The 25,058-nt window shown below is 45.3% G+C and overlaps 1 pseudogene; it reads right to left on the bottom strand.

Annotated features, from left to right (window-relative positions):
- Positions 1-3,346: 3,346 nt before the first annotated feature.
- Positions 3,347-14,143, bottom strand: LOC130603295 (cytochrome P450 2W1-like; annotated as a pseudogene).
- Positions 14,144-25,058: the final 10,915 nt, after the last annotated feature.

Below are 25,058 nucleotides of genomic sequence, written 5' to 3'. Positions count from 1 at the left end.
CCACCGTAGGTTGCTGACCCCCTCTTTGCTCCCATACCGTGAAGAGGTGCCTATGATTGATTAGAAACCATGATGGTGGTTGACAAACACACATTTCTTCTCAAGAGAGATTGTGCATGGAGCCAAAGAAGGGACCAAGGAAGTGGTCTGGTGAAGGGGATGCAGCCCATGAGTAGTATGTGTGACACCCAGGCTCCCATGGGGAAGCAGTGAGGATCATAGTGGCACAAAGATCTGCCCAAAATCCTGAGGAAAGACAAACCATCCTTTGCTGAAAGCCACAGAAATACACTGTGTGTCACACACGTGAACCATCCATGGCTACATCCTGAACTTTCCCAGTTCCCTAATTATCCATAGCTTCTAGCAAAACCCTGCCAGACTTGGCCACAAAGTCAAACACTGGGAGTGAAAAAAACAGGTTGATTCACATGAATTGAGGACAAAGTTATTTCTGCCTTGGAACAATGTCCTGAAAGACGCCCCAGAGTCTGCAAACCTGCTGAGGTAAGCAAGTACTGCTACCATCAAGTTCAACACTGCTTCAGAGTCTGAATGAAACAAGATCTACATTTCCAAACCTGAAGTCTAAACCATAAGACCACATGAGATTTGCACCAGCAACTGATCATAAAAGGCTAATGATACAGACAAATAAACTAGACCCATTTCTAGTTGCATGTATCCCTGTCTTTCTTAACCTTGTTAAATAGGCACAAACACTGTTCCTCACTTCAGACCTCCTGGTTACTGTTAAAAGCCAAAACCATCTTTCAATTTGGTCTTTGAGATGGTCTGGCCATTAGAACCAGCCACACAAATGGTGCCCAATGTTTTGTATTGCACGCACTCATCAAGGAGAATTGGGATCAGGGATTAGGTGAGATGCAATTTTGGTTGTTTTCCTTTCCTCTCTAGCTTTGTGTGGCGGTTGTCCCTGTCTGTAGCACTCTTATCTGCCACCATATTCTGCAATCTTATTCCAGCTGATGCATAGCTCGGACAATTTTTCATCCATTTATCTGCCTGTGACTTGCCGCTTCTCCATATGCATTTTCTTATCACATGCTTCATCACGTTGTTTGTTTCCCCCTTCCTGGGAACACAGTAAAATCTGAATCCCATGTCTTCATTATATTTCATATGCCTCCCTCCCAGCTTTGCATTACACAGAAATACAAATGCCATGAAAGGCTGATCCTGAGCGCAGAGTGACAACAAATGTTATGATTTTGCTTGTATCTCCTGGGTGAAAGGTGATGCATACCCTCATCCTCAGAAAAAACAGCTCAACAGGAGACCCTCCTGCACAGTGGTTTCTCCAGGGCAGAGCTTTCCCTTTGCACTTGGCTATGGGCTACCAGTCAGTCCTGGGGCTAGCCTTGGTTTTTCACTTTTATGCCTTCAATTCTTGCTTGCAGAGGCTGAATGAAAGGTTGTCACCACAGCTTCACTGAGGCTGGTGCTGTCCCTCTGCTTAGTGCCTTGGACCCTGAGCCTCCCACCTCTTGCGCTCCTGAAATATTACCTGCTGGCAAGGTCACTCTTGAGGAGTGGTGGTAGCAGGATGAGGTCTTCTTCAGGGAAGGCAGGGTGAGGCAGGTAAGGCAACTGGGGAGCAAGGCACATATCAACAGAGTGAAGGAAGTCTTGGTTTTGCTGAAATAAGAGAGACTTTTGCCTTTTGCTTCAGAAAGGCCAGGACTGCTCCTGCTCTAGCCCCCTCCAAAAGTGATATGAACTCAAAACACAGCTATGGCAATGATCTAGAGCTCTGCAGGACAACACTAGAGTGGGCTCCAATCTGCATGAATTCACCAGTGGAACCTCAGACCTGACACCCTGCCATGGGCTTACAGGTTCTTGGCTTTGAAGGAAAGAGATGGATCCCTTTGTATATGGCATAGCAGCCTTCTGAGCCTGCTGGGTTTGGACATCACCTTCTGCACTGGCACTCTGCAGCAGCACTGCCTGCATGCACAGATGCAGCTGACTGCGCAATACCCGTGCCCCAGAGCCACGAGCTACCAGGTGCAAACATCCAAGGAAAACAGGTTTGATTCCTTTGAAAAGTGCATCCTACTTGTGCCTGTGTTTGGAAGTGCTTCCTCCCCAGCATACTGAGTTAGACAGCTGAATACATCTCCATAAAAGAAAGGGTCTGCCTCCCATTTCTTTGTTCAACCAAATGATGGCAGAACACTGACTATAACTCGGCTACATATTTATCTAGCAGAAAACATCAGCTCTCAAAGGTGGAAATACCATTTCCACATTCCTCAGTGGCCCTGAGGGTCTTCCCTTTAGCTGCAAAACATGTTTGTGCCTTGCAACACATTGACTCGAACTGAAGGCAAACACCTTGGAGCAGGACAGGTGGCTTGGTTCTTAAAGTAAGATCTGTACAAACCCGACTGACACCATGTCTGTGGCTCCTGCCACATGCAGCCCAGCCTGTCATCCCAAGCTCTGTGTGATGCTGGGAACCAGAGCTCCTGTTCTCAGAGGGGCGATGGTCAGATGCAAGGATTGCAGGAACTGTATAGATCTGTAAAACAAGGGCTGCTTTGTATCTGCAGCCCCACTGAGCCAGAGAAATAAGCACTGTGCAGAATATCATTTCTATTTTATTTTTGCCACGAGATGGCAACATGATCCCTCTGAGTCACAGACAGCCCAGCCCTGCAGTTCTTACTGGGGTAAAACACCCTGCCAGCCCCAGATTCAGGCTGGGTAGGGAGGGCAGATCCAAGCCTTGAGGCTTTATGGAACCCAGTCCAACTGCATTCACCTGTGAGCAAGTCTGGGAGCAAAGGCATTTATTTACTATTAACCTGGAAGAATCAAGTGGTACACAGGGCACAGGAGAAGTGGTCTTCTCATCCTACAGCAGACACTGATCCCTCTGAGGGACTAACCATCTCAAACACAACGGGGACAATGGCTTAACCCACCTCCCATTGCAAGCCTATCAGATCCTTCTGGCCTCCACTCAGCATTTCAGACCAAGGAAGAAGCCAGCTGCCTCAAGAGTCCCGTTGTCTTCCCTGATGAGCGGATGTGATGAGGCTCCATCTGCAGTCATTTCAGAGGAGAAGAAGATAGGGAATGTCAGGAAAAGGGAGGGTCCTGAGAAGTCCCACAGAAAGCTGGGAGATGTAAGGAAAGGGGAGATGGGCAGATTTTCTGTTGCTTTGCCTGGATCTGCCCAGCTTCTGTGCTGCTTGAGGAAGAGCATCTTAGACATTTAGAAACACATCTCTACAGTGTTTGCATGCTTTCTTGTTCACACATCGTGCTCTGAAAAGAGGTTGTGTCTGTGTATCTGAAAAGAGGTTGTGTCTGTGTATCTGAGCTACCTTTGCAAAAATGCTGGGGAGTGTCTTCACTGTCTGGGGAGAGCTGTTAAGCCCTATATCAGCGCAGGCATAGCAGAGCCTGTACCCAGAAAGAGCCAAAGACTCCCAATGAACCTTGCTGAGGTCCCTCAGAGCAAGGGGAACCTAAGAAATCCAGGTTCTGACATCTGGGATTCAAAATCAGAAATTTGTAAAGTGTTAGAAGAACATCCATCACACATAGAAGTGTAGGTATCTGGGATTAATTTATCCCATGTGCAGCAGAGAATGGGAAAAGAGCAGGGATTAGATGATGACACAACCTTTTATCTGCTACTGCTCTCCAAGTGAAGTAACTACCCACTCTTGAAAAACATCCTCTCCTAGAGGCTCAGAACAAGGGTAACTTTCTTACACTCTACTTTTGATGTGTAAAGTACTGACTGTCCTGCTATTTCCAGTCATGTCTGGCTGGCATTTTCCAGGTCACCTTACCCACTAACCATCCTGGTAGGTAAGGCGACCTGGGTCCTGACCAAGTATTTGTTCAATGGCATGTAGCCATTACTTGCAAGGCTTTGGGTAAGAAGACTCTACTTGTAGCTACTGCACAGGGATCTGATTTCTCTTTAGTGCATCTGCTAGGCTCTGCAGAAAACTATTACATGGATCTTTCTCAGTTCAGAGCCTTGGCTTTATTGGCATAGCACAGCACAGACACACTGTGGCTGGGGTCTCACGATGAACCCAGCCTCTGCAGTTGTGTCCAGCTCAGATTCTTTGACCCCAGGTAGAGGCTTAAAACTCAACTTCTGTATCAAGCCTGTGAAGAAGATGAAGAGCTCCATCGTGGCAAGACTTTCTCCAATGCAGTTTCTCTGCCCTGCAGTGTCAAAGCATGGCTGTTGGTGGAGTGATTGGGTAAGTGGTGGCTCAACCCAACATCTCTTCCCTGCTACTTGATAGTGTGAAGGACAGCACAGGCCTCAGAAATGCAAAAGAGCATGGCATGATATTCAGCAGCCATCATTGTTGGTCTCCTACAGGCATTTGAAAAGGGTTGTTTCACTCTGTGCCCAGAAGGAATTGATCTGGGACACCCTAGAAACCAGCCTTCCCAAGGCAGGGGGAAGGTTGAACTCATTTGTAGGTGCTGAACTTTTTGTAGGCCCCAGCATGCCTTCCAGCATGGGCTGAAGGGCTGTTTGCAAGTCATCAAAACCTAGGGCAGGTATTTCTAAACCATCCCCACCACCAATACCAATGCTGTTCCCAATAGAGGCTCAGATCCTGCCACTAGGCTAGTCTCTTCTGAGGGGCATTGGGAATGTGGGGCCCTGTGCAGGATCAAACACTTTCATTACCTGTGGAGAAAGGCAGGAATGCTTTCTTCTTTATGAAGTTCCCATCCACATCAAGAAAGTGGTTGGGGTTGAATTCATCAAGGCATTTCCCACTGCGTTTTATCCAGCAGCACAGAGGTGAGCAGAGGAACCACTGATGTTCCCTGCAGCACAGCCATGCTTTGCTTTAGCATGTGGGGTTGCAGCAAGAGTCTGCCTTGCCCATTCAGCCATGTAATCATTCCTCCCTTTGGGCTGTGTCTGAAAGCAAACTTCTACCTCTGAAGAACTAATTTCTGGGCTTGTACATGACCCTTAGTTAGTGTTCACTGGAATTACTGACTAATATGTGATTAAACAATAGTTGTTGGCTGTGTCTGAGTTATGAAGCAGAAGAAAGACACGGGCCAGGCTTCCTTGCTGCCCAGCTGATCTCTGCTTGCTTGAAGCAAGGTGATGAGATGATGCCATGGTACCCCAGAGGCAGCACTGCTCTACAGGGCACAAGCGGTGATGGAAAGTGAACAGAATAGGGAACAGACTCCAGGTTATGAAGACTGAGTTATGTGAAATGGGAAGTTGTGTACATAACCCTGAAGTCACACTGCCATTAGGCTGGACTCAGAGGAGACAGGGGTTAGGGAACTGGTTCTTCCCCACCAAAAGCCTTGTGCTTCAAGCTCCCCTACTCCTCGTGACAATTTCCCTGTGGGTCACTGGTGTGCTGCACTCCCCTCTTCAACTGAGGAGCAGCAAGTACCTTGGGAATGAAATAACCTTTAAAGAGGGTGCCAACCGAGGTGCACCGTGTAACACGTGGCAGGAGGGCAACAAATCTCTGCACCCCGTGGATCATTGCATTGGTAAGTGGCATTTTTTTCCAGTCCTCAAAGGTAGGCAAGCAACCAGGACCAAGAACTTGCTCAATCTCTGAGTGCATCTTTTCTGTAAGGCAAAGAAAAGGCATAAAGTGTGTTTCCCTCAGCGGTAAAGCACCTGCAAATCTTGTTCATGCTGACCGTTGGCTGGGCTACCTCAGGGCAGGAGGTTTGCTGCCCCTGGGAGCAGATGGAGAACAACCCCTCAAATGCTTCGGTCCTCAGCGGTACCATACAAGGTTTGGATGGAAGTGGACAGGTTCCAGATGTTCAGATTTTGCATGCTCTGGCACACATGAGAAGCTACAAAGCTTTTACAGGTGAACATCACTTATGAAGTCACTGCAGAGCACTTCAGTACACTGTGTAAGAAAAACAAAACCATAAAGATATCTTACTTTGAATCTCGGGGTACTTCAACAGCAGCAGGATGGCCCATTGCAGTGCAGTGGATGTCATCTCGGTGCCAGCCATGAGCAGGTCAAGTGCAGCGGCCAGTAATCATCATCATGCCAAAGTGTATTGCTTTTATTCAGCTCCTTTAGGGAAGCACAAAGAAAAAACCAACTCCTGTTAGCATGGGAACAGAGAACTAGGAGGGGTAACCTAGCCTTCAGAGACATTACAGTGGGATGCATGTGCCATGATGCACCGCATTGACATTTCAGTACAGAAATGCTTCAGTTTTCAGCAGAAATATTTGCACACTTGAGATTTTGCTTCCCCAAAATGAACAATTTGGACAAATTCACTGATTTTTGAAGATCACATGACATTTATCTGCTATGGGCAGTGGTTCTCTTATTGACTGAGGACTTCTAGCCCCTGCTCGTGGATCATAGAATCATAGAATGGTTAGGGGTGGAAAGGACCTTTAGATCATCAAGTTCCAACCCCTCTGCCATGGGCAGGGACACCTCATGCTAAATCACATCACCCAAGGCTCTGTCCAACCTGGCCTTGAACACTGCCAGGGATGGAGCATTCACAACTTCCCTGGGCAACCCATTCCAGTGCCTCACCACCCTCACAGTAAAGAACTTCTTCCTTATATCCATCTAAACTTGCCCTGTTTCAGTTTTAACTCGTTACCCCTTGTCCTATCACTACAGTCTCTAATGAAGAGTCCCTCCCCAGCATCCCTATAGGCACCCTTCAGACACTGGAAGGGTCCTGAGAAGGCAGAAACTGATGAGAGGTGCAGGACTATGCTTTCCCATGTCAGTGAGCTGGAATTTGCCTATGTGTGTGGCTCCCTCCTAGGAGAGACAGGAAAGCCATGAAGGCCCAGGACACCTCTGTCACGTCAACTCTGCTGTTTCTGCTTTGTGCTGCTGATGGAAAACACTTTGCCCGTTCTTGTGTGCAACAGCTGAGGCACTTGCACACGGCATCAGGCCCAAGCACCCATCCTGCCCACCGCCCATCTGAAGTACACAGATACAAACACTGGGAGGAAAAGGGCAGATATAGATTGACCCTTCCTTGCCATACTCCCACACTAGCATTCCTGTTGGTAATTCCACTATGTGGGAGCTGGTGATGTATTTGTACAAATGCAGTAAGAACTTCTGCAAGTGGCAATCTGTTGCCTCTTCTCATACCTGTAGGGAGTGATGTGTGTCTGCCTGGAGTGCATTGGGAAAATGATATTACTTCTCTCTCTAGCAAGGAAGGGACTGTAGCTGACACCTGAGGACAAGTTTTAGACATTCATGTGATAAGGAATAGTTAATTATTTCTTGGTTTTCATTCAATAAGCAGAATTTAACATATTCAAATAGAAGGATGGTTACCCAAAATTTTCATATAGACCATTGAAGAGTATGTTCATTAGACAAGAAACAAAGAGCTTCTCTGTATAAGATACAGCACTAGGAATTGTCATATTGTTAAAATACCTCTTGTTTGAATACCAGCGCATCAGTGTAGCTCTTCAGGTTGTTCTCACTAACGCTTTCTTTGCTTTCCTTGCTGCACTTCTTTAAGGTCACATACACTTCTACTTTTTTCAGTATCACCTTGTGAGCTTTGAGGAGAAATCCAAGGAATGGGTAGGAATTAATAACTACAAAGGAAAAAACTCACCTTGTAAAACTCAAGTACCATAACGGAGAAATCATGTATGCGATGCGGCTGGGGTCTCTCTTTTTTTGGTTACTACAAAATTTAAATGTATAAAAATGCCTCCTCTTATTAAAAGTTCTCCACAGAAATGAATGGAGCCCATCAGGCTTGTCTAGACAGAGCCTATAAACACGAATTAGGAAAAAAAATACAATTAAGGGGAAGTGATAGTGAACTCATGAAACAATGAAATTACATTTTTAAAGAGGTAATAAACCAAAAAGATAAAGCACTTGCATTACACGAAGAAAACTCTCCATGTTTAGCGAGCCAAAATACTTCTGTTTTAAAGTTGTTAGATCGTATTTTTTAACTTTCCCATGAATTATAAATCAATTACACTTAGTTCTCGGCATCGTTAAATTTCGCAGCACAATAAACAGTTGAGTTTTATGTGCGGGGGGTTACTTACACCATTTCTCAATGTTACAAGTAAACTGGCTGCAGGATAAGATTCACCACATCTCCTGCACTTTCTAACAGGTGGTAATTTCTGCACAAACCAAACCTGCTGTAGAGATTAAAAGAGAAGGGATGTTGTGCTATTGTAAACTGTAGCTATTGTAAGTAGTTCTCATTCAGGTAAGGAATTCATCCACATCTTTTTGTTAACAGCTTTGTGGATGAGTGTTTCACTATTACCTTAAGTAACTAATACTCTCTATCCCCTGTGATGAAGGATTAAATTTAACAAGAGCTCTTGGTTCAGATGAAAGCCTCTTAGTCGAAATACTCCTTTTATGTGGCTCCATTGAGCAGGTATTGATTTAATGCCACAACAAGAGGTACGAGAGGTCCATATATAAATGTCTGCGGCTCTGTACTTTGTACTACAACTCTGTAACTTCACTAGTTTCTTAAACTGTAACAAGTGACCAAAACCAAGTAACCCCCAAATACATGTGTAATTGTCCTAAGAGAAGAGGTTACTTGTGTATGAACATTCCCACAGCATCCAGCAGAAAATAACTGGAATAAGCCTGGCTGATTTAATTTGTGCATCCACAAATAAAGCCAGTATTTCAATACTTTTATCACTGGTGTCTTTTTAAAGAAAGAAACTCTGGCCATGCCTTCCAAGAGGGACCCGATTCCCTCCTGTCTCTTCCATCAGAGCCTTGTTTGGCCTGAAAATACTAGGGAATAGAATATGCTGCATTGTTTCATTCTGGGTACTGCTGGAAAAATACTACCAAAACCAAGAAAACATCAAAACCCCAGGAAAGCAGAATCTTTGTGAACTCTGCCAAAAGTGCTAAAAACATCTTTGAGACACACTCCAGGAACGTTTTCATTTACTGTGAAACACTGAAGATAGGTTACCCAGATCCCAGATCTACATTAGGGTCTATTTCCTCATGGGAGGCTACAGCTTGCCATAAACCATGAAGTTTGCTAAATAAAGTGACTAAGAATAACATAAAGGGAGGTGTCTATAGCACTTCTGAGGATGTCTACTGATGCTCCTGGACTCTGCCCATGCCAAGTCCCACCATGCTGGAAACCTCAGTTATTGCACTTTCTGGCTGTAGAAGAACCAAACACATTCCTTCTGCTGGCACAGTCACATCAGCATCTCAGCCCAGTGCCACCACATGATGTTGGGCCTCCTTCACAGGACGATTTCATGGAGGAGGAAACCCCCAAAGAAAGAATCTTGTCCCTGTCCATGGCAGGGAGTTTGGATTAGATATCTTTCAAGGTCCCTTCCAGCCCAAACCACCCTATGCTTCTGTGAATCTTATATTTCAGTAACCTAAAGATACCCCAAATGCATCCAGCAGAAGTAAATTGAGTTGACCTACCAAATCAGGTGAGATACTGGAGCATCTCAGCATAGTGGGTAACTTGCATGCAAGGATTGAGAGCCAAGGTGCATAACTTCATCTATGAGTCTTAACAGGGTAAGAAATGTTAGGGCTCTATAATCAAACCTTCTCCCAAAGAGAATAGCAAAGGTGATGTTGCTGGGAGCCATATTCAAAAACCACAATTGGAAAGGTCTACCTAGAAATGAACAACATAACTGCACTTGTCATTTCTGGAGCAACACAGAGGTCTTCACGGTGTCTTTGTAAAGTAGCATGAAACACCTGATACCCCAGCTCACCTTCGAAGGATTTGACCAACTCAATGAGAAAGCGAAGCTCCTCAAGCATCCTTTCTTCACCAAGATGCTTCCCTGTGCCAAGATCCCTCATGGCAGCTATGGTGAACCGTCATGTTTTCTTCCAGAGCTCGAGAAGAAAAGAACACACCTATGGAAGGAGCACATGCCCTGTTTGCTGAGGTGGTTCAGGATTTGCTCCAAAACAACAAAAGCACAGCTGGGGAGCACAGGTATTTTGCAACCTGGAGGAGCCTGCTTGGAAGATGACTGTGGGGTGCTAGAGGGCTGTCTTGGGCAATCACTACCCCAGTGAGGTTCAGGAGGGTAGGAAGCAATACGTTGAAGTTGGGTGCTGTTCACAGCAAAGCCCTGGGTTTGCCTTGCTTATAGCTTTGTCTCTTTGCAGCCATACACAGTAAAAAGCTCTATGCATGGTATTTGTCTCAGGCCGACTTGGTTTGCCTTAGAAAAAGGATCCAGCTGTTTCAGAGAGCGAGGCTAAGAGCAGATGACATCACTCCATCCCCATCATGAACAGGACTTGCGGTTTAGAAGATAAACTATGAGGTACTGTGCAGGGGGACGAGGAGGGATGACAGGGAGGCACCTTTGCTTACAGATAGGGAATACCCTCAAGCTGGCTAACCCATTGGCCAAAAAAAAGGGCTCAGCCAAGAGGGCACAGAGGTGTTTGGCTACAATTTGAAGCCCTCCCTTCCCAGCAGGGCTTCCAGGACTGAATATATTTTACATCTTCATCCTGTGCTTGGGAAAGTAGTGCAGCGTTCCCTTCCTCACGCTGGGCCTCACTCTTAAAGACAAGATGAAAAAAAGCCCCACACGCTGTATGCATTATATACATATTAGGTCATCACATCTTTTCCTTTCAGCCCAGGATTATTCCCTTCATTGTTTTTCAATGTCTAGTCTTGGGCAACGTACTACTTTTTAACATGCTATTCAGAAACACGCCAAAAATCTGTTTACAGAAGTAATTGTCTGAGGTACAAACAGCCCGTGCTATTACGCTCTTGCCAGTTCTTGCAGTCTTTATCATGAGTCATGCGTGATCCACGCTTTGTCTGAACTCCAGTAACTGTAGAAAAGAGATTGCATAAGGCCCTCAGCCTTCACATTGTGAAAAATAATTTCCTTCCCTCTGCACTACAAAAAAAAAAACCAAAACCTTCTTGAAATGTGTCCCAAGTGCCTCTAAAAGCAAAAACCTGATAAGGCAAATAAGAAGATCCCATTTTCTTTAATAAAACAAACAACTGCCCCCAAGCTCCACAAAATGTAGCCCTCAATGATAAGGATGCAGCTCAAGATTCTTTAATACTGCTGCAGTGAAACAACACCTTTGAGAAACAGCAAAGCAAGCACATCCTTATCTTTTCAACCTGCCAGTACTGTTTCTATGTTGGATGTGATAGAATATGGGTAAAGGTGGTCTGTCTGCAAGCACATCCCTTGTGTTCAGAAGAGCATCCTTTACTGTCCTGTAGCCAGTCGGCACCACCACCTTCTGAAACCCCAAGTGGATGGTGAAAACGGGGCCATATTTCTCTGAAATCTAGAAAGAGAGGAAAATCAGAGCATAGAGTCATCAGTGGCAGTGGTGCATCCTGCCTGGGTAGATGAAGAGTTGCCTTCCCTCCTCCTTCTGTGGCCAGAAGGATTGGAGGGATGGCAGTGATAAAGCCCCAGGACACTTAAATAAAAAAGGAATCAAAGCAGATAAATGGTGGTCTGCTTAACTCAGAAGCTCCCATAAAACCACTGGTTTTCTGAGTTGGTTGGGCTCAGTTTGGTGCAGGAGGTTAAAAGAGGCAGAAGAGAAAAAGACATTTTGATCACCACCAGCAGCGTAAAAGCATCATCAAGATTTGGCAGACAGATACAGAGCAATTGCTGACTGAGGAGGCTGTAAGGCTACTGTCCACCATAAGAGAATGAAAAAGCAGAGGTGTCCATATTTCTTATAAAAGTGAAATGAAAGCTTTGCTGCAATTAATGCAAACAGGTCTATATGATTCACCAAGGATGGACATATGAAGGCATAAGAAACCATTGCTCTTTCAACTTGCCTTAGAAAATAACCACAATACCACACTCTGCTTTTTATTTCTGCTGCACCATAGATTTCAAGCCAATGCACAGCAGGACTTTGTAATGAAATCTGAGCTACTGGGTAGCAGGAGTTCTCTGGAGGCTCACAAACATGGTCCTGCCAGGCCCTAGGAGGAATTAAGACTTGACTGAGAGCAATGCAGTTGAAACTTGATAAAGCTATTGTGAGACGAAGCCTAATGTCCCATAAAAGGGACCAGCTCTGGCAAAGGTGACTAGAGAAGGTTCCACAGCTTTGCAACACCTCCTGCTCTACCAAAGCAAGCAGGTAGCCCCAGGCAGAGTCTGATCAATGTTTCAGCAATATAGCCAGACTTGTTGAGTTTCTGCAAAAAAAGTAACTCACAGGACACTGATTTCAAACATTTGGTCAAAACCATGGCTGGTTGCTGATTCATCCTTTAGGGATTCTCCTTTCAAGGAGGATTGTCTACTCCAGGTCATTTATTTGCTAAGTAATACCTTAAAATTCTGGCTTTTAAGTAAGCTTTCAGATCACTACTGCAGTTCTCGCAAGCCCCAGTGTAAAATCTCTCCTCACCCATAGCTGCAGCTATGGTGCTGCAGCTGCAGGCTGTATCTGCTCTGTCCGGACTGCGAAGGGCAGAGGATGGTGAGAGGCTCCTCTGGGCTGCAGCCACAGACCCCTTCCCTGGCTGGTTTCAGCAGCAGACCCCTTTCCCAGCTGGCTTCTTGGTGTTATAGTTCCATGGGGAAAATAAGGCATCAGCGTGGCCAATGTGCCCAATACCTGTGTTCACTAAGATGCTATCACCTGCTCCTCGGTCTTCAAGTCACCTCCTTTCCAGCCTCTGCTTTGCTTATCCTTCCCACTATGTCCATGCACAATGCCGAAACTCCTTCTCCCCTGCCTTCCTCTGCAGAAGGATTTCTGGTCTTGTCAGAAACAGAAACCACAGTCCAAAGCACTTCCCAGCTCCTAAGTTCTGGGCATTGAGCCCACTGTGAGCTGCTTGGTGTAAGATGAAGACACATCTCCATAGGCATCTTGGAGGCTCCTCACATAGCACAGCGATGGGAATGAGACAGGGAAAGCCAGCTCCTCTTCCCTACATTATGCCAAGCAGGTCTGAGGGCTGCTGGCAACTTGATGCTAAAAGGCTTGGTGTAAGGTGCAAGATATTCACACCCCATGTCCTGACTGAAAATGCAGCTGGGCTGAGCTGCATTTTGGCTCTGAGAGACAGAACACATTGAAATTTCCCCTTTTTTCTAGAAGAGAGATGCAAGGAAACTGTGACTCCTATAGAGAACTTTGTCTTCGTAAGTCCAAGTCGTTCACTGTTTCAAATGAGTTCGATATCTCTTCTTTGAGTTGTGCTATATTAATTCCCATTCTCATGAAAAACTGGCAACATAAGAAATACAAGCTATTTTGGCAATCACGATTAAACATCCATCTTTCAATTTGGCTACGTGGACACGCAAATATTTTGAGGTATTTCACAGCACAAGGAAGATGCCAAAATTTAGGTCCATTGGTCTGATCTGATGCAGACACTCATAGTTTTCAATGTGTAGAGTAGTTCTCACTGAAACACTGTTCATATTTATCATCACTCTCTGCAGAGTTAGGACTCTGTTGAACAGTTTTAGCAGTCCCCAACAGTTTGGTCCTTCTGAAATGACACTTGGTCATTCTGAAACCATTGAAACATCACATTGTAAAAAAACCCAACAATTTGGCACCAAAAATCATCTCAGTACTCTCATCAGAGAGAACTTTTAATGGGTACTTGCTGACATTCGACAGGCTAGAAACAAAGGACACTTGTTCTTACCTTCATTAGTGACTTGTCTTGCCTTCTGATGTCCAGCAAATGCAGGTTGCCAATGATGGGAAGAGGAAATGGACCAGAAGGCAAATTTAAAGCTGATGATTGCTTGAAAACTTTTAACACACAGAGTGCAGCTGCAAAAAGCAGTGCACACACTCCACAGATGAAGAAGGGCATGAAGGCTGCCATATTTTGGTGGAGCTTGCCCTTCTGGCAAGCCACTGAGACACCTTCCTTAGAATGCTTGTATGATCGCATTATACTTATCCAGAGTAAATGATGTCAGGGGTTTTGCTGCACTTTGCACAATCTTCCCCTCTACCCCCAGCTCTCCATAAAATCTGGAATCTATGTCTGCAAAAGGCAAAGTCGAAGCACAGTTTGTGTGCAGGCTCCCCACCAAGTGCAGTAGGGCAGGTTTGCTTCATTTCGAAGCCTATCTTGGATTCTTCTGCCTGCAACGATTTCCCAGCACCTGGGAGTCCCATATCTGCTTCATCAGGCATTGATCACGCAATTTCTCTTAAGATTTCCTTTTCATCTCTCTGTTCCATCCTCTTCATCTAACCTCTCTGAACACTGACAGCTCTTTACAAATACTTATCCCAAAATAATCCTTCAGGGTAGACAAGCATTGCTCATCATGGTACAGTGTAGGAGAAGCAGGTCCTGCAGGGGAAGAGACTCACTCCAGACCATGTGTGAAGCTGGGTGGACCACTAGTGGACACCATCTTCCCTCCTCTTCACCTTCTTGTCCCCTTGCAGTGAAGCATTTTCTCCCAGTGAAGGGAAACAAAACTCTTTCATGAGTGGCTCTTTTAGCAAGGGGCATTGCTTTCTGCTCCCCCTCCAGTGTTAACTGGTACCGCTTGCACTCTATACACAACAAAAGGAATATAAAAAACATGTCTTGGAGAGCTGCATTACAGACTCAGTGTGAACATGGAAGGTTTTGTAAAAGACCTGCTGTTTCCACTAGTTTGTGGCAGTGTCTAATGGTGTGAGATCTGTCAGAGACACCAGTGGAAACACATCACTTGTGTAAAATCACTCTGATCAGACAAATGATGCAATGGTCCCCTAGGTAGGAAAAGAGACTTTGACATCTCTTTTTTCCAGGTCTTTTAGATCACAAGGATTTTGTGCTGCTCCATACTGTGCTACGAGATGGTACCAGCCTTGAGGATGCTTTGGGACTGTTCCAAGGTTCAGCAAGGTTCACACTTAGACTGGACACAACGCCCATTCAAACCTGCACTCTCCCATCCATCTCAGGCAGGAGATGTAATCCTAGGTCATACCCAGTCCTCTCTCAAACCCTGCATCACCTGGGAACGGTCCATCCACCTCAAACCCACTTGTGCTACAAACCATCTGTGGTAAAAGCAGGAGACTGGGAGTCTGGATATGTACGTCTGCATCCTTGCTTGGACAACGACCTGTCTATGTGGCTCTGAGAAGTGTGGTGCAGGGCTGTGCCCTGGACAGCTCTGGAGCGTGTGTCAGGGCTGGGCTGTGAATGCAGCCGTTGTGCCTGAAGCCCCGCTCCCCTGGGCCTGACTCAGCTGCTGCCCTTTCACCACAGTCATTTCTGGGAGGTCTTTTAGGCTCCACATAGAGGGAAGCAGGGAACGGTGTAGGAATGGCATCTGCGTGCACCACAAGGATTACCCAAAACAAGGGGCAGAGAGAGGTCACTGACACTAAAATTGTTTATGATTCCCAAGGAGAAGGGAGCAAGGAGGCCATCAGCCTACTTCTGCCAGCCCTCTGCCCTCAACCCACCCAGAGGGAGGAAAGGTTACTTATTACCTGCTCGGTGAAGCAGCCCGTGACAGGCAAAGCTGGGCAAAGACAACAGCATCTTAGCTGGCCTATAAAAACGTTTTCACTTAAGAGATTTCAGTTAAAATTTAAAGTTAAAATTAATCTTTATCTAGGAGTAAATGATCTCTCTGAAAAAAAAAATAATCATCAATGTCCCCAGTCAGGGCAGGGCCATGTCAAAAGTCGCAGGAGAAATTAGAGAAAGAAAAGCGCTTATACAGAGTGCCCCAGGATCGATCCACCCGTGGATTTGTAGTTGGGAAAGAAAGTAATTCCTTTGGGCTGTGTATAATTAATTGGAGGCTGAGCCCTTTCAAATCAGCCACTCTTGGACAAAGAGGAGTGAAGAGCAGAAAGTGAGGTCTCCTTCCATCCTTGGAGCCAGTAATGGGCAAGAGGGATTAAAATTCATACTGTGATAATCACCATTTCTGGATGTATCCTACTGTAACTTTGCACAGCAAGGGGTATTGGGAGCAGCACACTGCTTGGGCCCTGCTCCTGCAGGAATTAGCAGAGAGAGCCTTCAGAATCTTGCTCTGTGATGTGGGGGACTACATTGAGCTGGTGGATAAACTGTCCCCCAAAGCACCATGTTATTTACCAGCAGGTACAGCAGTGGCACACAGAACGCACTGGGATGCGTTTTCTAACCCTGCAGCAAAGTCCCCATCACCCGGCTGTGTCCCAACCTCTCCTGCAGGTGGACAGTGAATTCATGTCCCTTCTGGGCATCTGGCGGTAAGAAATACTCTATTTCTGCTTTATGGAAAGAGGCCTCAGTTCCAAGCCACATTGCCCATTCCTTTGATTCTAGAGTGTTTTTCAGGGTAAAATAACCTCACAGCAGAGGTGAATGCTCCATCCCTTCCCCTAGCACACGTGGCAGCTCCAGCCTGAAGCCACTTTACCTGATGAGCACTGTGTTTAGACATTTAGCCTCTCCAGCGGCCAGCCTGGCAGAAACTCTGCTCTCAGGCCTTTTACATTTCTCTGAGGCTTCAGGGCTTGCTGTTCACCATCACACTGGGCTTCTCCTTCCCCAGCACCACTGGCAAACCCAGCTGCAGCATATCTTAGAGCAGGGTTTGCTGTGTTTTTAAAATTCTCCTTCCCTGGCATTCTCATCCCATCTGCCCAGTCTCTGATCCTAGAAGCTTCAATCCCAGCTTTTAGCTGGTGCTTAATTATGCACAAACACGACATATTTAAGATAAATACTTTTCCACTCCTCTCTTTCTGCATGAAGATTTCAACTTCCCCCCCCCTCCCTTTTCTCTCTGAAAAAACCCTTTGCTTCCCACCCGGACCTGCTCCCTGCTGGTACCCATGGGCAGCCCTGCCCTGCCTGTATGGCATTTACCTGCACAGAAAGCTCTGCACATGCATGCCTGTGTCTGGGTGGCAAAGCCACACTGCCATCCCCAGCACTGTGGGAACATCCACTTCTGCTGCCTGCATCACCCCATATCAGGCTGGGACGCATCCTCATGCGACTGCTGCCTTCCTAACATCAACAGAGCCTGAGACCAGCACTTCTTCCAAAACAAACATGAAATCACATGCAGGCACCTCTATAGTCCTGCATTGCTACACACCAAATAAAAGCCAACCTTGCCAAAGTAAAAAGGTCAGGTGCCCAGGTTGGGTTCTTTAGGTTGCAACCCCGAAAACACCATTTCCCATCTCCGCGAGTGGGCTTTTCCTCCCCATCCCCATCTCCAAGCAAGCACGAGTGTGCCGGGAGCCATGCCTTGGGAAGCCAATGGGAGCAGCAGGATGCTGCAGGACCCACGTGGAGGGCAGGTCCCTCCAGCATGGGTGGCCTCAGCAGCACTTTCTCAGCTCCATGGCTGCAGCTTGCAGGAAAAAACTAAGCCCTTCTCCATTTATTTTTCTTGGGAGCTGTGTTTTAAATGTTACCCTGAACGGCTCCTTGAAGCAGCACGAGCCGCCTCAGACCTTTCTCTTCAGCTCATTAATACGTGCCGACAGCCGTGACAGCCTGACACAGCGAAGCTGGGGCAGCCCCAAGCGAGCTCTGGCTCAAACCCCACAGCCCCAACCCCTCTGTGCCTTGCACAGCCAAAATGCTGTTGACCCTGAACCCAGCAAGCGCCTTTAAGACATTAATTCACGCGCAACCTTTGCCTTCCAGGTTGGAGCTGCCTATTGCGAGCTTGTGCCATGTAACAGAACTTGGGGGCACTGGCTCTTACTAGATTTGGAGAGTTTTGGTGTTTTCTGCTCAGAGCTGAAGGCCAGGCATTTGTCCATTTGTCAGAAGAAGGTTAAAGTGCTTAAATGGTGTTAAGTGAGACACAAGCTTCTGCAGTGCCGTGCAGATTATCTTTTATAAAGCCTCGTCGTATTTCCCAAAGGAGTGATGGGGTCTGTCACTCATGTCCGAGATGGTAGCTCTTCTCCAGCAACAGCACTTTACCCTTCACTTGAATGTGAAGTGCTCTCCAGCTAAAGAAATGCCATTATCTCTGGTTTATAGAAGAAAAAGCCAGATGAAAATGAGAAAAGATTAGTTCAAAGACCATATGAGACAGTGACAGAAACACGAGCAGAATCGCAGTCATCACTAACAGGCGTACCAAAAAGGGCAACACCGTAAATGTGCCCCCAGCAGATAATAAAGTAACTCAATCTATCACAATTTGGATATTTTATCACCCATGGAGCACTTGAAACATGACTTACAGTGACAAAATCCAGCCTGTAGTCTCAGCAGACACTGAGAAAGGAGCTCATCTCCATTCAAGTTTTAAATGAACCCAGACCTCCCCTGGAAGCATTTTAGGGGATTGCAAATTGTGGGGTTTGGCAATGGTAGCTTGTCATTGCACTGCATCACCAGCCAAAGCGGAACCATGCTTCTTGCTCCTTTTAAGGTTACAGATTAATATTTAATCCAACCAGTAATTTTAAGTTAAAATGTAGCAGTATTATCTGACAGGTTAACAGCATGAACAGTTACCAACCTGTAAGTGAATGAGGTGCTTGCCCATTTTAAAGAAAGATTACAGTGCTAGTGAGCTTCATTTCCCTCTTCATGGGATTCTTCATGGACAGGGCAAAAACCCCTCAGAGGTTTGCTCCATAAACCACTAGCCAATAAAAATCTAATTAGGTCAGAGACATATGGTCTTGAACCAGTAAAAAATTCAACATTGGTGGCTACAGTGTTATTAACCTCACAAAATGTGGATGTATTTCAGAAGCTGCTGGCTGAGCATTGAAAACTGAGTCACATTCAGTCTCCATCAGTGACAACATCTGCTCTCCTAAGCCAGCAAAAAAGGCAAAAGGGGAAAGTTTTGCTAATGAAAACTGTTTTTTTTCTTGCTACCATATCAATGATGAGCATGAAGATGACATAAAGACCTTTTCTGAACCCAGCCATTGAAACAGTCTTAGAGTTCCAAAGGCTTAATGAAACAGGGGATGATGGGATACAAAGCCAGAAGTAGTCAGTACACCTTATGCATTGCAATTTTATGGGTATAACATAAATCTAGTTGTTGGAATAAAGCTGGTTCTAAGTCACTGTGAAGTACTTGCAAACATTCTCCCTTTTCTAAAGAAGAGCCTACTGTAGTCGCTAAAAAACAACCACAAGAAGAAATTCCTAGGTGTTTATCTCATCTCTTGACTGACTCACAACCAAAGCTGAGCACGTCTCTGCAGAGGAGCCAGGCTATTACCCCAGACCTGTGAACCACGAGGTGTCACTCCCACATCACCACCGTGTCTCCACTGTCCAGGCAGGTGAGTGACCTGCAGGAAGCACCACATGGTCCCAGAACGCAGTAGGTCAAGGAGCTTCATAACTCCAGAGAACAGGGGATGTCTTTAGCTTGCCACAGAATCACACACACAATCACTGAATGGTTTAGGTTGGAAGGGACCTTGAAGATCATCTAGTTTCAAACATGGTTTAAATTTCATCTCATCTCTTACTTTGGGCCTCTGCCAAATGGAAAGGGATTCAGAAGGAGCTGAGCTCTGCGATGAGATGTCTTAGGGAAGATGCATCAGCTTTACCATGGCCAACTCAGTCTCTTTCTGACACCACCTGAGTTTCACCATTAATTTTTATTGAAGCTTGCCATTAACAACAGCAGGAATTTGAGACACCCTATGGGGGGGCTTATATCTCTACCTAGAGTCCAATAACACCCACTTTCTACTTCAAGTGCTCCGGTGACAATGTGTGCATGACCCCTCTGTGCAGCGTTCAGAGTTTTGCTGGACAAGACGGTGAGCCACATGCTGCTGTCACCGACCCCATGGGGGATTTCTGAACAAGTGCAGCCACTTCTCATAACCCTACTCAGACAAACACATGCACAAGAGTGAGATTGGCGGAATTTAGCCCCAATTTGCAGTGTTATGGCTCTGTAATGAGCACTGGGAAGTGTCTTTAAAAGGAGACTCTTTCCAATTGCTTCTTAAAAAAGCCTTTAACATCGGACTCTCTTTGGCATGACTCAGGGCTGCATTTCTAAATCCAGTTTCTCCCATGAAGTTTACCCTGGCTGTTTGGTTGGGTTGCATCCACATGCTATTTTTATTTTTTGATCATCAAGCCTGTTTACAGCATAGAGAAACAATATGGGAACAGAAATAAAGCTGGGACAAACCCAAAGGAATGAGACCAGTAACGGTACTGCCAGCATCTCTGGCTTGAAGAGAAAGAGGCCCTGCAGCTGTGCAGTACCTCAGTGAGATGCAATTCGCTTCTCTCTTCTGGTGATGTACTTCAGACCTCAGTTGGGTTTGATTTACCCATCATCTGCAAACTTAATGCCAAACAGTTAAAATGCCTGCATGTCCCTAAGCTGCCAGCTTTGTATCTGCTATGCATTACAAGAGAGAATGTTTTCTAGAATACAAAGGCTGATGGACTGTCACTACGGTATTGCTTTTGGCTTCCTTAAATACAGTAATCAAAGTGTTTTGAACAGTAGCCTATAGCTACTGAATACTTTTCTGTTTCAAAATAGACACAAGCCTCCTCCCACCTTCTGCCATGAGCTTTTTGGTCACTCTGAGGTTTTGGTGGTTCAGTCCCGTTTCCTTTGCTATGTTCAGTGAGAACAGCTCATCTGGTTCTTGAGGTTTTGATCCAAGTGCTACCAGCTTATTCTGAGAAGCATGGAATCAAAAGGACACAAAATGTTAGCAGGGAAGGTTTGAAAAAGGAAATATTTTCTATATTTGCATTTACATTTTTAATATAGTCGTGTTGCCTAGAGGCCAGATTTGGGGAATGGAAACCAGGAGCCTGGTTTCTATTTTCAGCACAGCCACTGATTGCTCTGTGGTGCTGGCAAATCTTTTAATCTCTTTCCCTGTTTTTCCCTTCTGTAATAAAGGGATGATCAGGCTTCCCCAGCTTTGCCTGGTGGGGCAGCATCCTCTGATGAAACACGGCAAGGACAAAAAATTTATAATCATTCTGTATAGAAAAGCCAGGTATTTAAGAACAGTTTAGCTGTTCAGTGCACCTTTACACATGTACCATGCCTTGATGTTAACAGAAGTTGCACATCGATATAGTATGGAAAAGTAGGCCCTTCAGGGCACACAGATAACCATACCCAGAGCACCACTAAATTAACACAATGTAAAGATCAAATCACTCCAAATACTGAACAAATTGAACAGCAAAAAGATACTAAAGAGGAAAACCAAAGTCATCCAGCTCTCCTCCAAGCTGGCATCTAATTGCCCTCAGCACAAAAGCATGGATGAAAAGGAGGGTCAGGTAGCAAGAGGGGACACTAGAAGTGGTCCCATAAATGGGTGAGCATTTCCAGTCCTCCATTTCCTTACCCCTCTGGCATCTTCCTGAGGAGATGTCAAGGAGGTGAGTAAAGGGCTGAGCTCTCCAATTTCAACACAGCAAACCATGTGCTCAATCTCACATGGAATCAACCCTGTAAAATATCACATCACCCCATGCCTGCATCCTCCCAGTCTGACACATTGCTACTTGTCCTTTTCTCCCACAAAACTATCCTGGGGCCCCTTCCATGCAGCCATCCTGTACCTTTAGGTACCAAATCCCCTTCCTGGGCTGCCCTGCAAAGCCACAGCCTTTTGGATCCCTGCAAGCTGGTCACAGCTGGGCTATAGTTACCTGGGATCCGATAGATCTTCTCAGCACCTTCCAGCTTAATGCCAACTGCTGCACCTCTGGCTTCTCCTCACATGCACTGTCCCAGTCACCTGTGTGAACACCCTGTTGTATGAATGATCTCCGACACTGCTATCAGGACCAGGAGATGAGCCCTGCTGTTCCTATCATCTAAGCCACCTTTGCTCATTTTATTTACATGAGCAGCTGCACTGGCAGATTTTGGGAGGATGTGAGGGATCTTGGTGATGAGCAGTTCTGCAGCACAGATGTCTCCGCTGGACCACTGCAGCCACAGGAGGGTGTGTGTCTTTAAAATCTTGAGCATCCTCCTGTCTATTCCTTATGTCCTGTTACTAAAATAATTTCAAAAATCATTGTGGCATGATGCTGTGCAACAGTCAAGCTCCTTGTTCTTTGCACAGCCTCTTGGATCATGTAGAAATAACATGCATATGTTTCGGGGGCACAGACCAGAATTTATTTTAAGAGGTTCTTTAGGATCAGACAGTCACTACTAGCTCATCACATTTACTATTCAGGATTATTGGACCACAAGTGACCTTTCAGATTCTTAAGACTTGGATTACGAAGGGCTTTATATACTAAGCCTAATGACTTGAATTATAGCCTTAGCATCCTGACAATCAGAACAGGACTACGAGCGTTTTACTTTCTTCTATCCACAACACAGCTTGGGCCGGATTTTGAATCCACTTCAAGGGTATGTCAACTGGTGCCCATCATAGTGATCTAGTTGAGTTGCAAGAACAATAAGACGACCTAGGCAAAGGTCATGTCTCAGAGAAACGGTAGGATTTTCTAGATAAACCTGATGAGACATCTGTCTGCCTTCCTCCAAGACAATTATTTTATCATTTCTAAATATTAAAAAGTCACTCTGAAAGGCTACATCCATGGGGCTGCAGTAGCAGGACGCAGTACTTTGTCATTTTCGAATCTATGCAGTAAGTTTTGTGGGACTGATACTATCTCCCTGTAACTTGCTGAACTAGAAACACTTTTCAAGAAAAGGAATACCTCAAGCAAAAGAATGCAAGTGTCAGCAAGTTCTATGGCACCTGGTATCAAGGCATGCATGCTGTAGTTGTCATTTTCAATCACCATTCACACAGTTCAACATTACACTGAATTTGTTTTCCTCTCTAAGGTTATGCTCTCCATTACCTGCATTCAGTTGCCTTTTGCCAGCATCGATGCTGGAGTGAACCGAGCATCCTCCGAATTGTTCCTGCAGTCAGCTCAAAACACCAGTGGCTTGCAAGCTGTACAGGAGGTCAAAAGTTTAATTTGACCATTAAAGCAATTTTATGAGGTATACAAGACCCACAGCAACAATACAAATAAAGGTTGATTGATACATTCTGCTGGCTGAAATGCTGTTCTGTTAACAAGGAAGGGGAACATCGGCACAAGCAGAGCAGAAGAGCGTGTAAGACGTGCTGTTTGCAGAAGGACAGCATTTCTCACATTCCCTTCGTTCTTCTTTTGCAGTAGCAACCATCTGTAACACTTGGGTAGGGAACAGCACAAACTAAGACTCACCTGTCATTGCTTTCATCTTCTGCTGGGACCCCCCCTCAAAACACAACCCAAACAAAAATCAGAGATACTCTGTCTGCTCTGCGTTAACAGAGTAATTCAACAAGAGTCAGTATTTTCTCACTAAACAATGTCAAAGATACCCTTGATCTCTCTGCGGTCACTTCCCCCCCCTCCCTTTGTCCAAAGACAGCTGAAATAATAAAAAATAATAATTTAGAAAACAAAGGGGGAATCCCTGGATTTTATAGAGAGCCAATGAGTATTGTTGAGGATTGGAGCAATCTCTGGAAATAACTGTCAAGTTGACTGCAGTTTTCCTTCTGCAAACTCTGCTCTACAGTTGGCAGCCTTGGCTCTTCAAAAGAAAAGTGACACCGCGAAGTGCAGAGAGCTAGTTCATGCCATATTGCTGCAGAAGTGATAATTTTTGAGTGAGTTTTGTTTAAATATCACAGACTCAGATTCCAGATATCTGTATGTGGCCTATTTCAAAATATAAGTTAACTTCTGCATTTCCTAACTCTGATGAGCTGCTTTCCCCCTCATCTTCTTTGCTAATTCAGTCAGATGAACATTTCCATACATCAGTTAAAGTGAGTTATAATCTGCTCAGGAACTTGTACAGGAAGGAAAGAAGGATGTTGGTGCAATATTCATAATGCAACCATCTACTCAGTGCAGATTTTCCATCTCTGAGATTAAAGAGCATATTAAAAGCATTGGAAATAAAAATTATCTAAAGGGTTTTCTTTTTGATAATAAAAATATCTGTCACGGACTGAATTCATTTGAGGTGTGGGCCCCCTACAAGGACATGAGCAGCATCTCACTGTACCTTCATTGAATTTACCCTTCAAACTGCTGTAGCCAGGTGTTTCCTTCATGCAACTGGAAGTGGGATGGGATGAGAACAGATCACACTTCTGGGGTGAGTATCAAATTCATCCACAATGACTTCAACAGCTTCTCCATCCCCTATTGGACTGCAATCAGCAGCAGAACACGGGCAATGGATTGCAGCCATCCACAGGGTTTACAGGCTGCTGTGAACACACAGATACTCTGTATTTATGTTATAGTAACATGATCATCACAAAGAGTGATGCACTAGAAGGCCTTCCTGGGCTGAGATGTCACCAGTGAAGTGAACCGGTTTGATGCTGCTGCTGCTGAGCATGCTTAGATGCTGGAATTTCACCCAGATTTCACCTGTTTAATGCCAACAGTTTATGCACGGAGCCCTGCTTACAGTCAAGCCTGGTATTTTCAGTCTTTTGTCCCTAAGCACTAACACCACAAGTAAGAGTTCAGAGACTCCCTGTATTTATTCTTTCCGGCTTATCTCAGTGCCCCATTAAACAAGGACGAAAGATTTCCTTATGTAATAGGGATAGCATTTGTTATTTTTAACCTTATGGCAGCCGGGATTTGTGCCAGGTGGCATTTTGCCTTAACCAGGCAACTTCACGAGGTTACATTCCCCGCTGTCATCCTTGCCCTCTGGTATGTTTGATGCCCATACATGGTTTCTTGGCTCTCTGTCGCCGTGTCTATCTGTTAGCCTGTATTTGTGACAGATCACGGATATACCAGTCTTATTTAACAAGGTAAATCAGGGTAGTGGACAGTTATTTCCAGGATACTGCAAGAGCTTCTGCTTCTAATAAAGGGTACTCTCTTTGTGAAATCCACAATACCTATTTACATGTATCTGTGCTACCAGAGAAACACTATCAGTGCAGCTTAAGTTTTCAATACACCAAAACAGCTTTAAAATGGTTTGTTTA

This window comes from Pezoporus wallicus, unplaced genomic scaffold (assembly GCF_028554395.1).
Source record: "Pezoporus wallicus isolate ANWC-B61680 ecotype Strahan unplaced genomic scaffold, APGP_CSIRO_Pwel_v1 scaffold_7392, whole genome shotgun sequence".
Taxonomy (NCBI): Eukaryota; Metazoa; Chordata; class Aves; order Psittaciformes; family Psittacidae; genus Pezoporus; species Pezoporus wallicus.
This window is presented reverse-complemented; position numbering and strand designations above follow the sequence as displayed.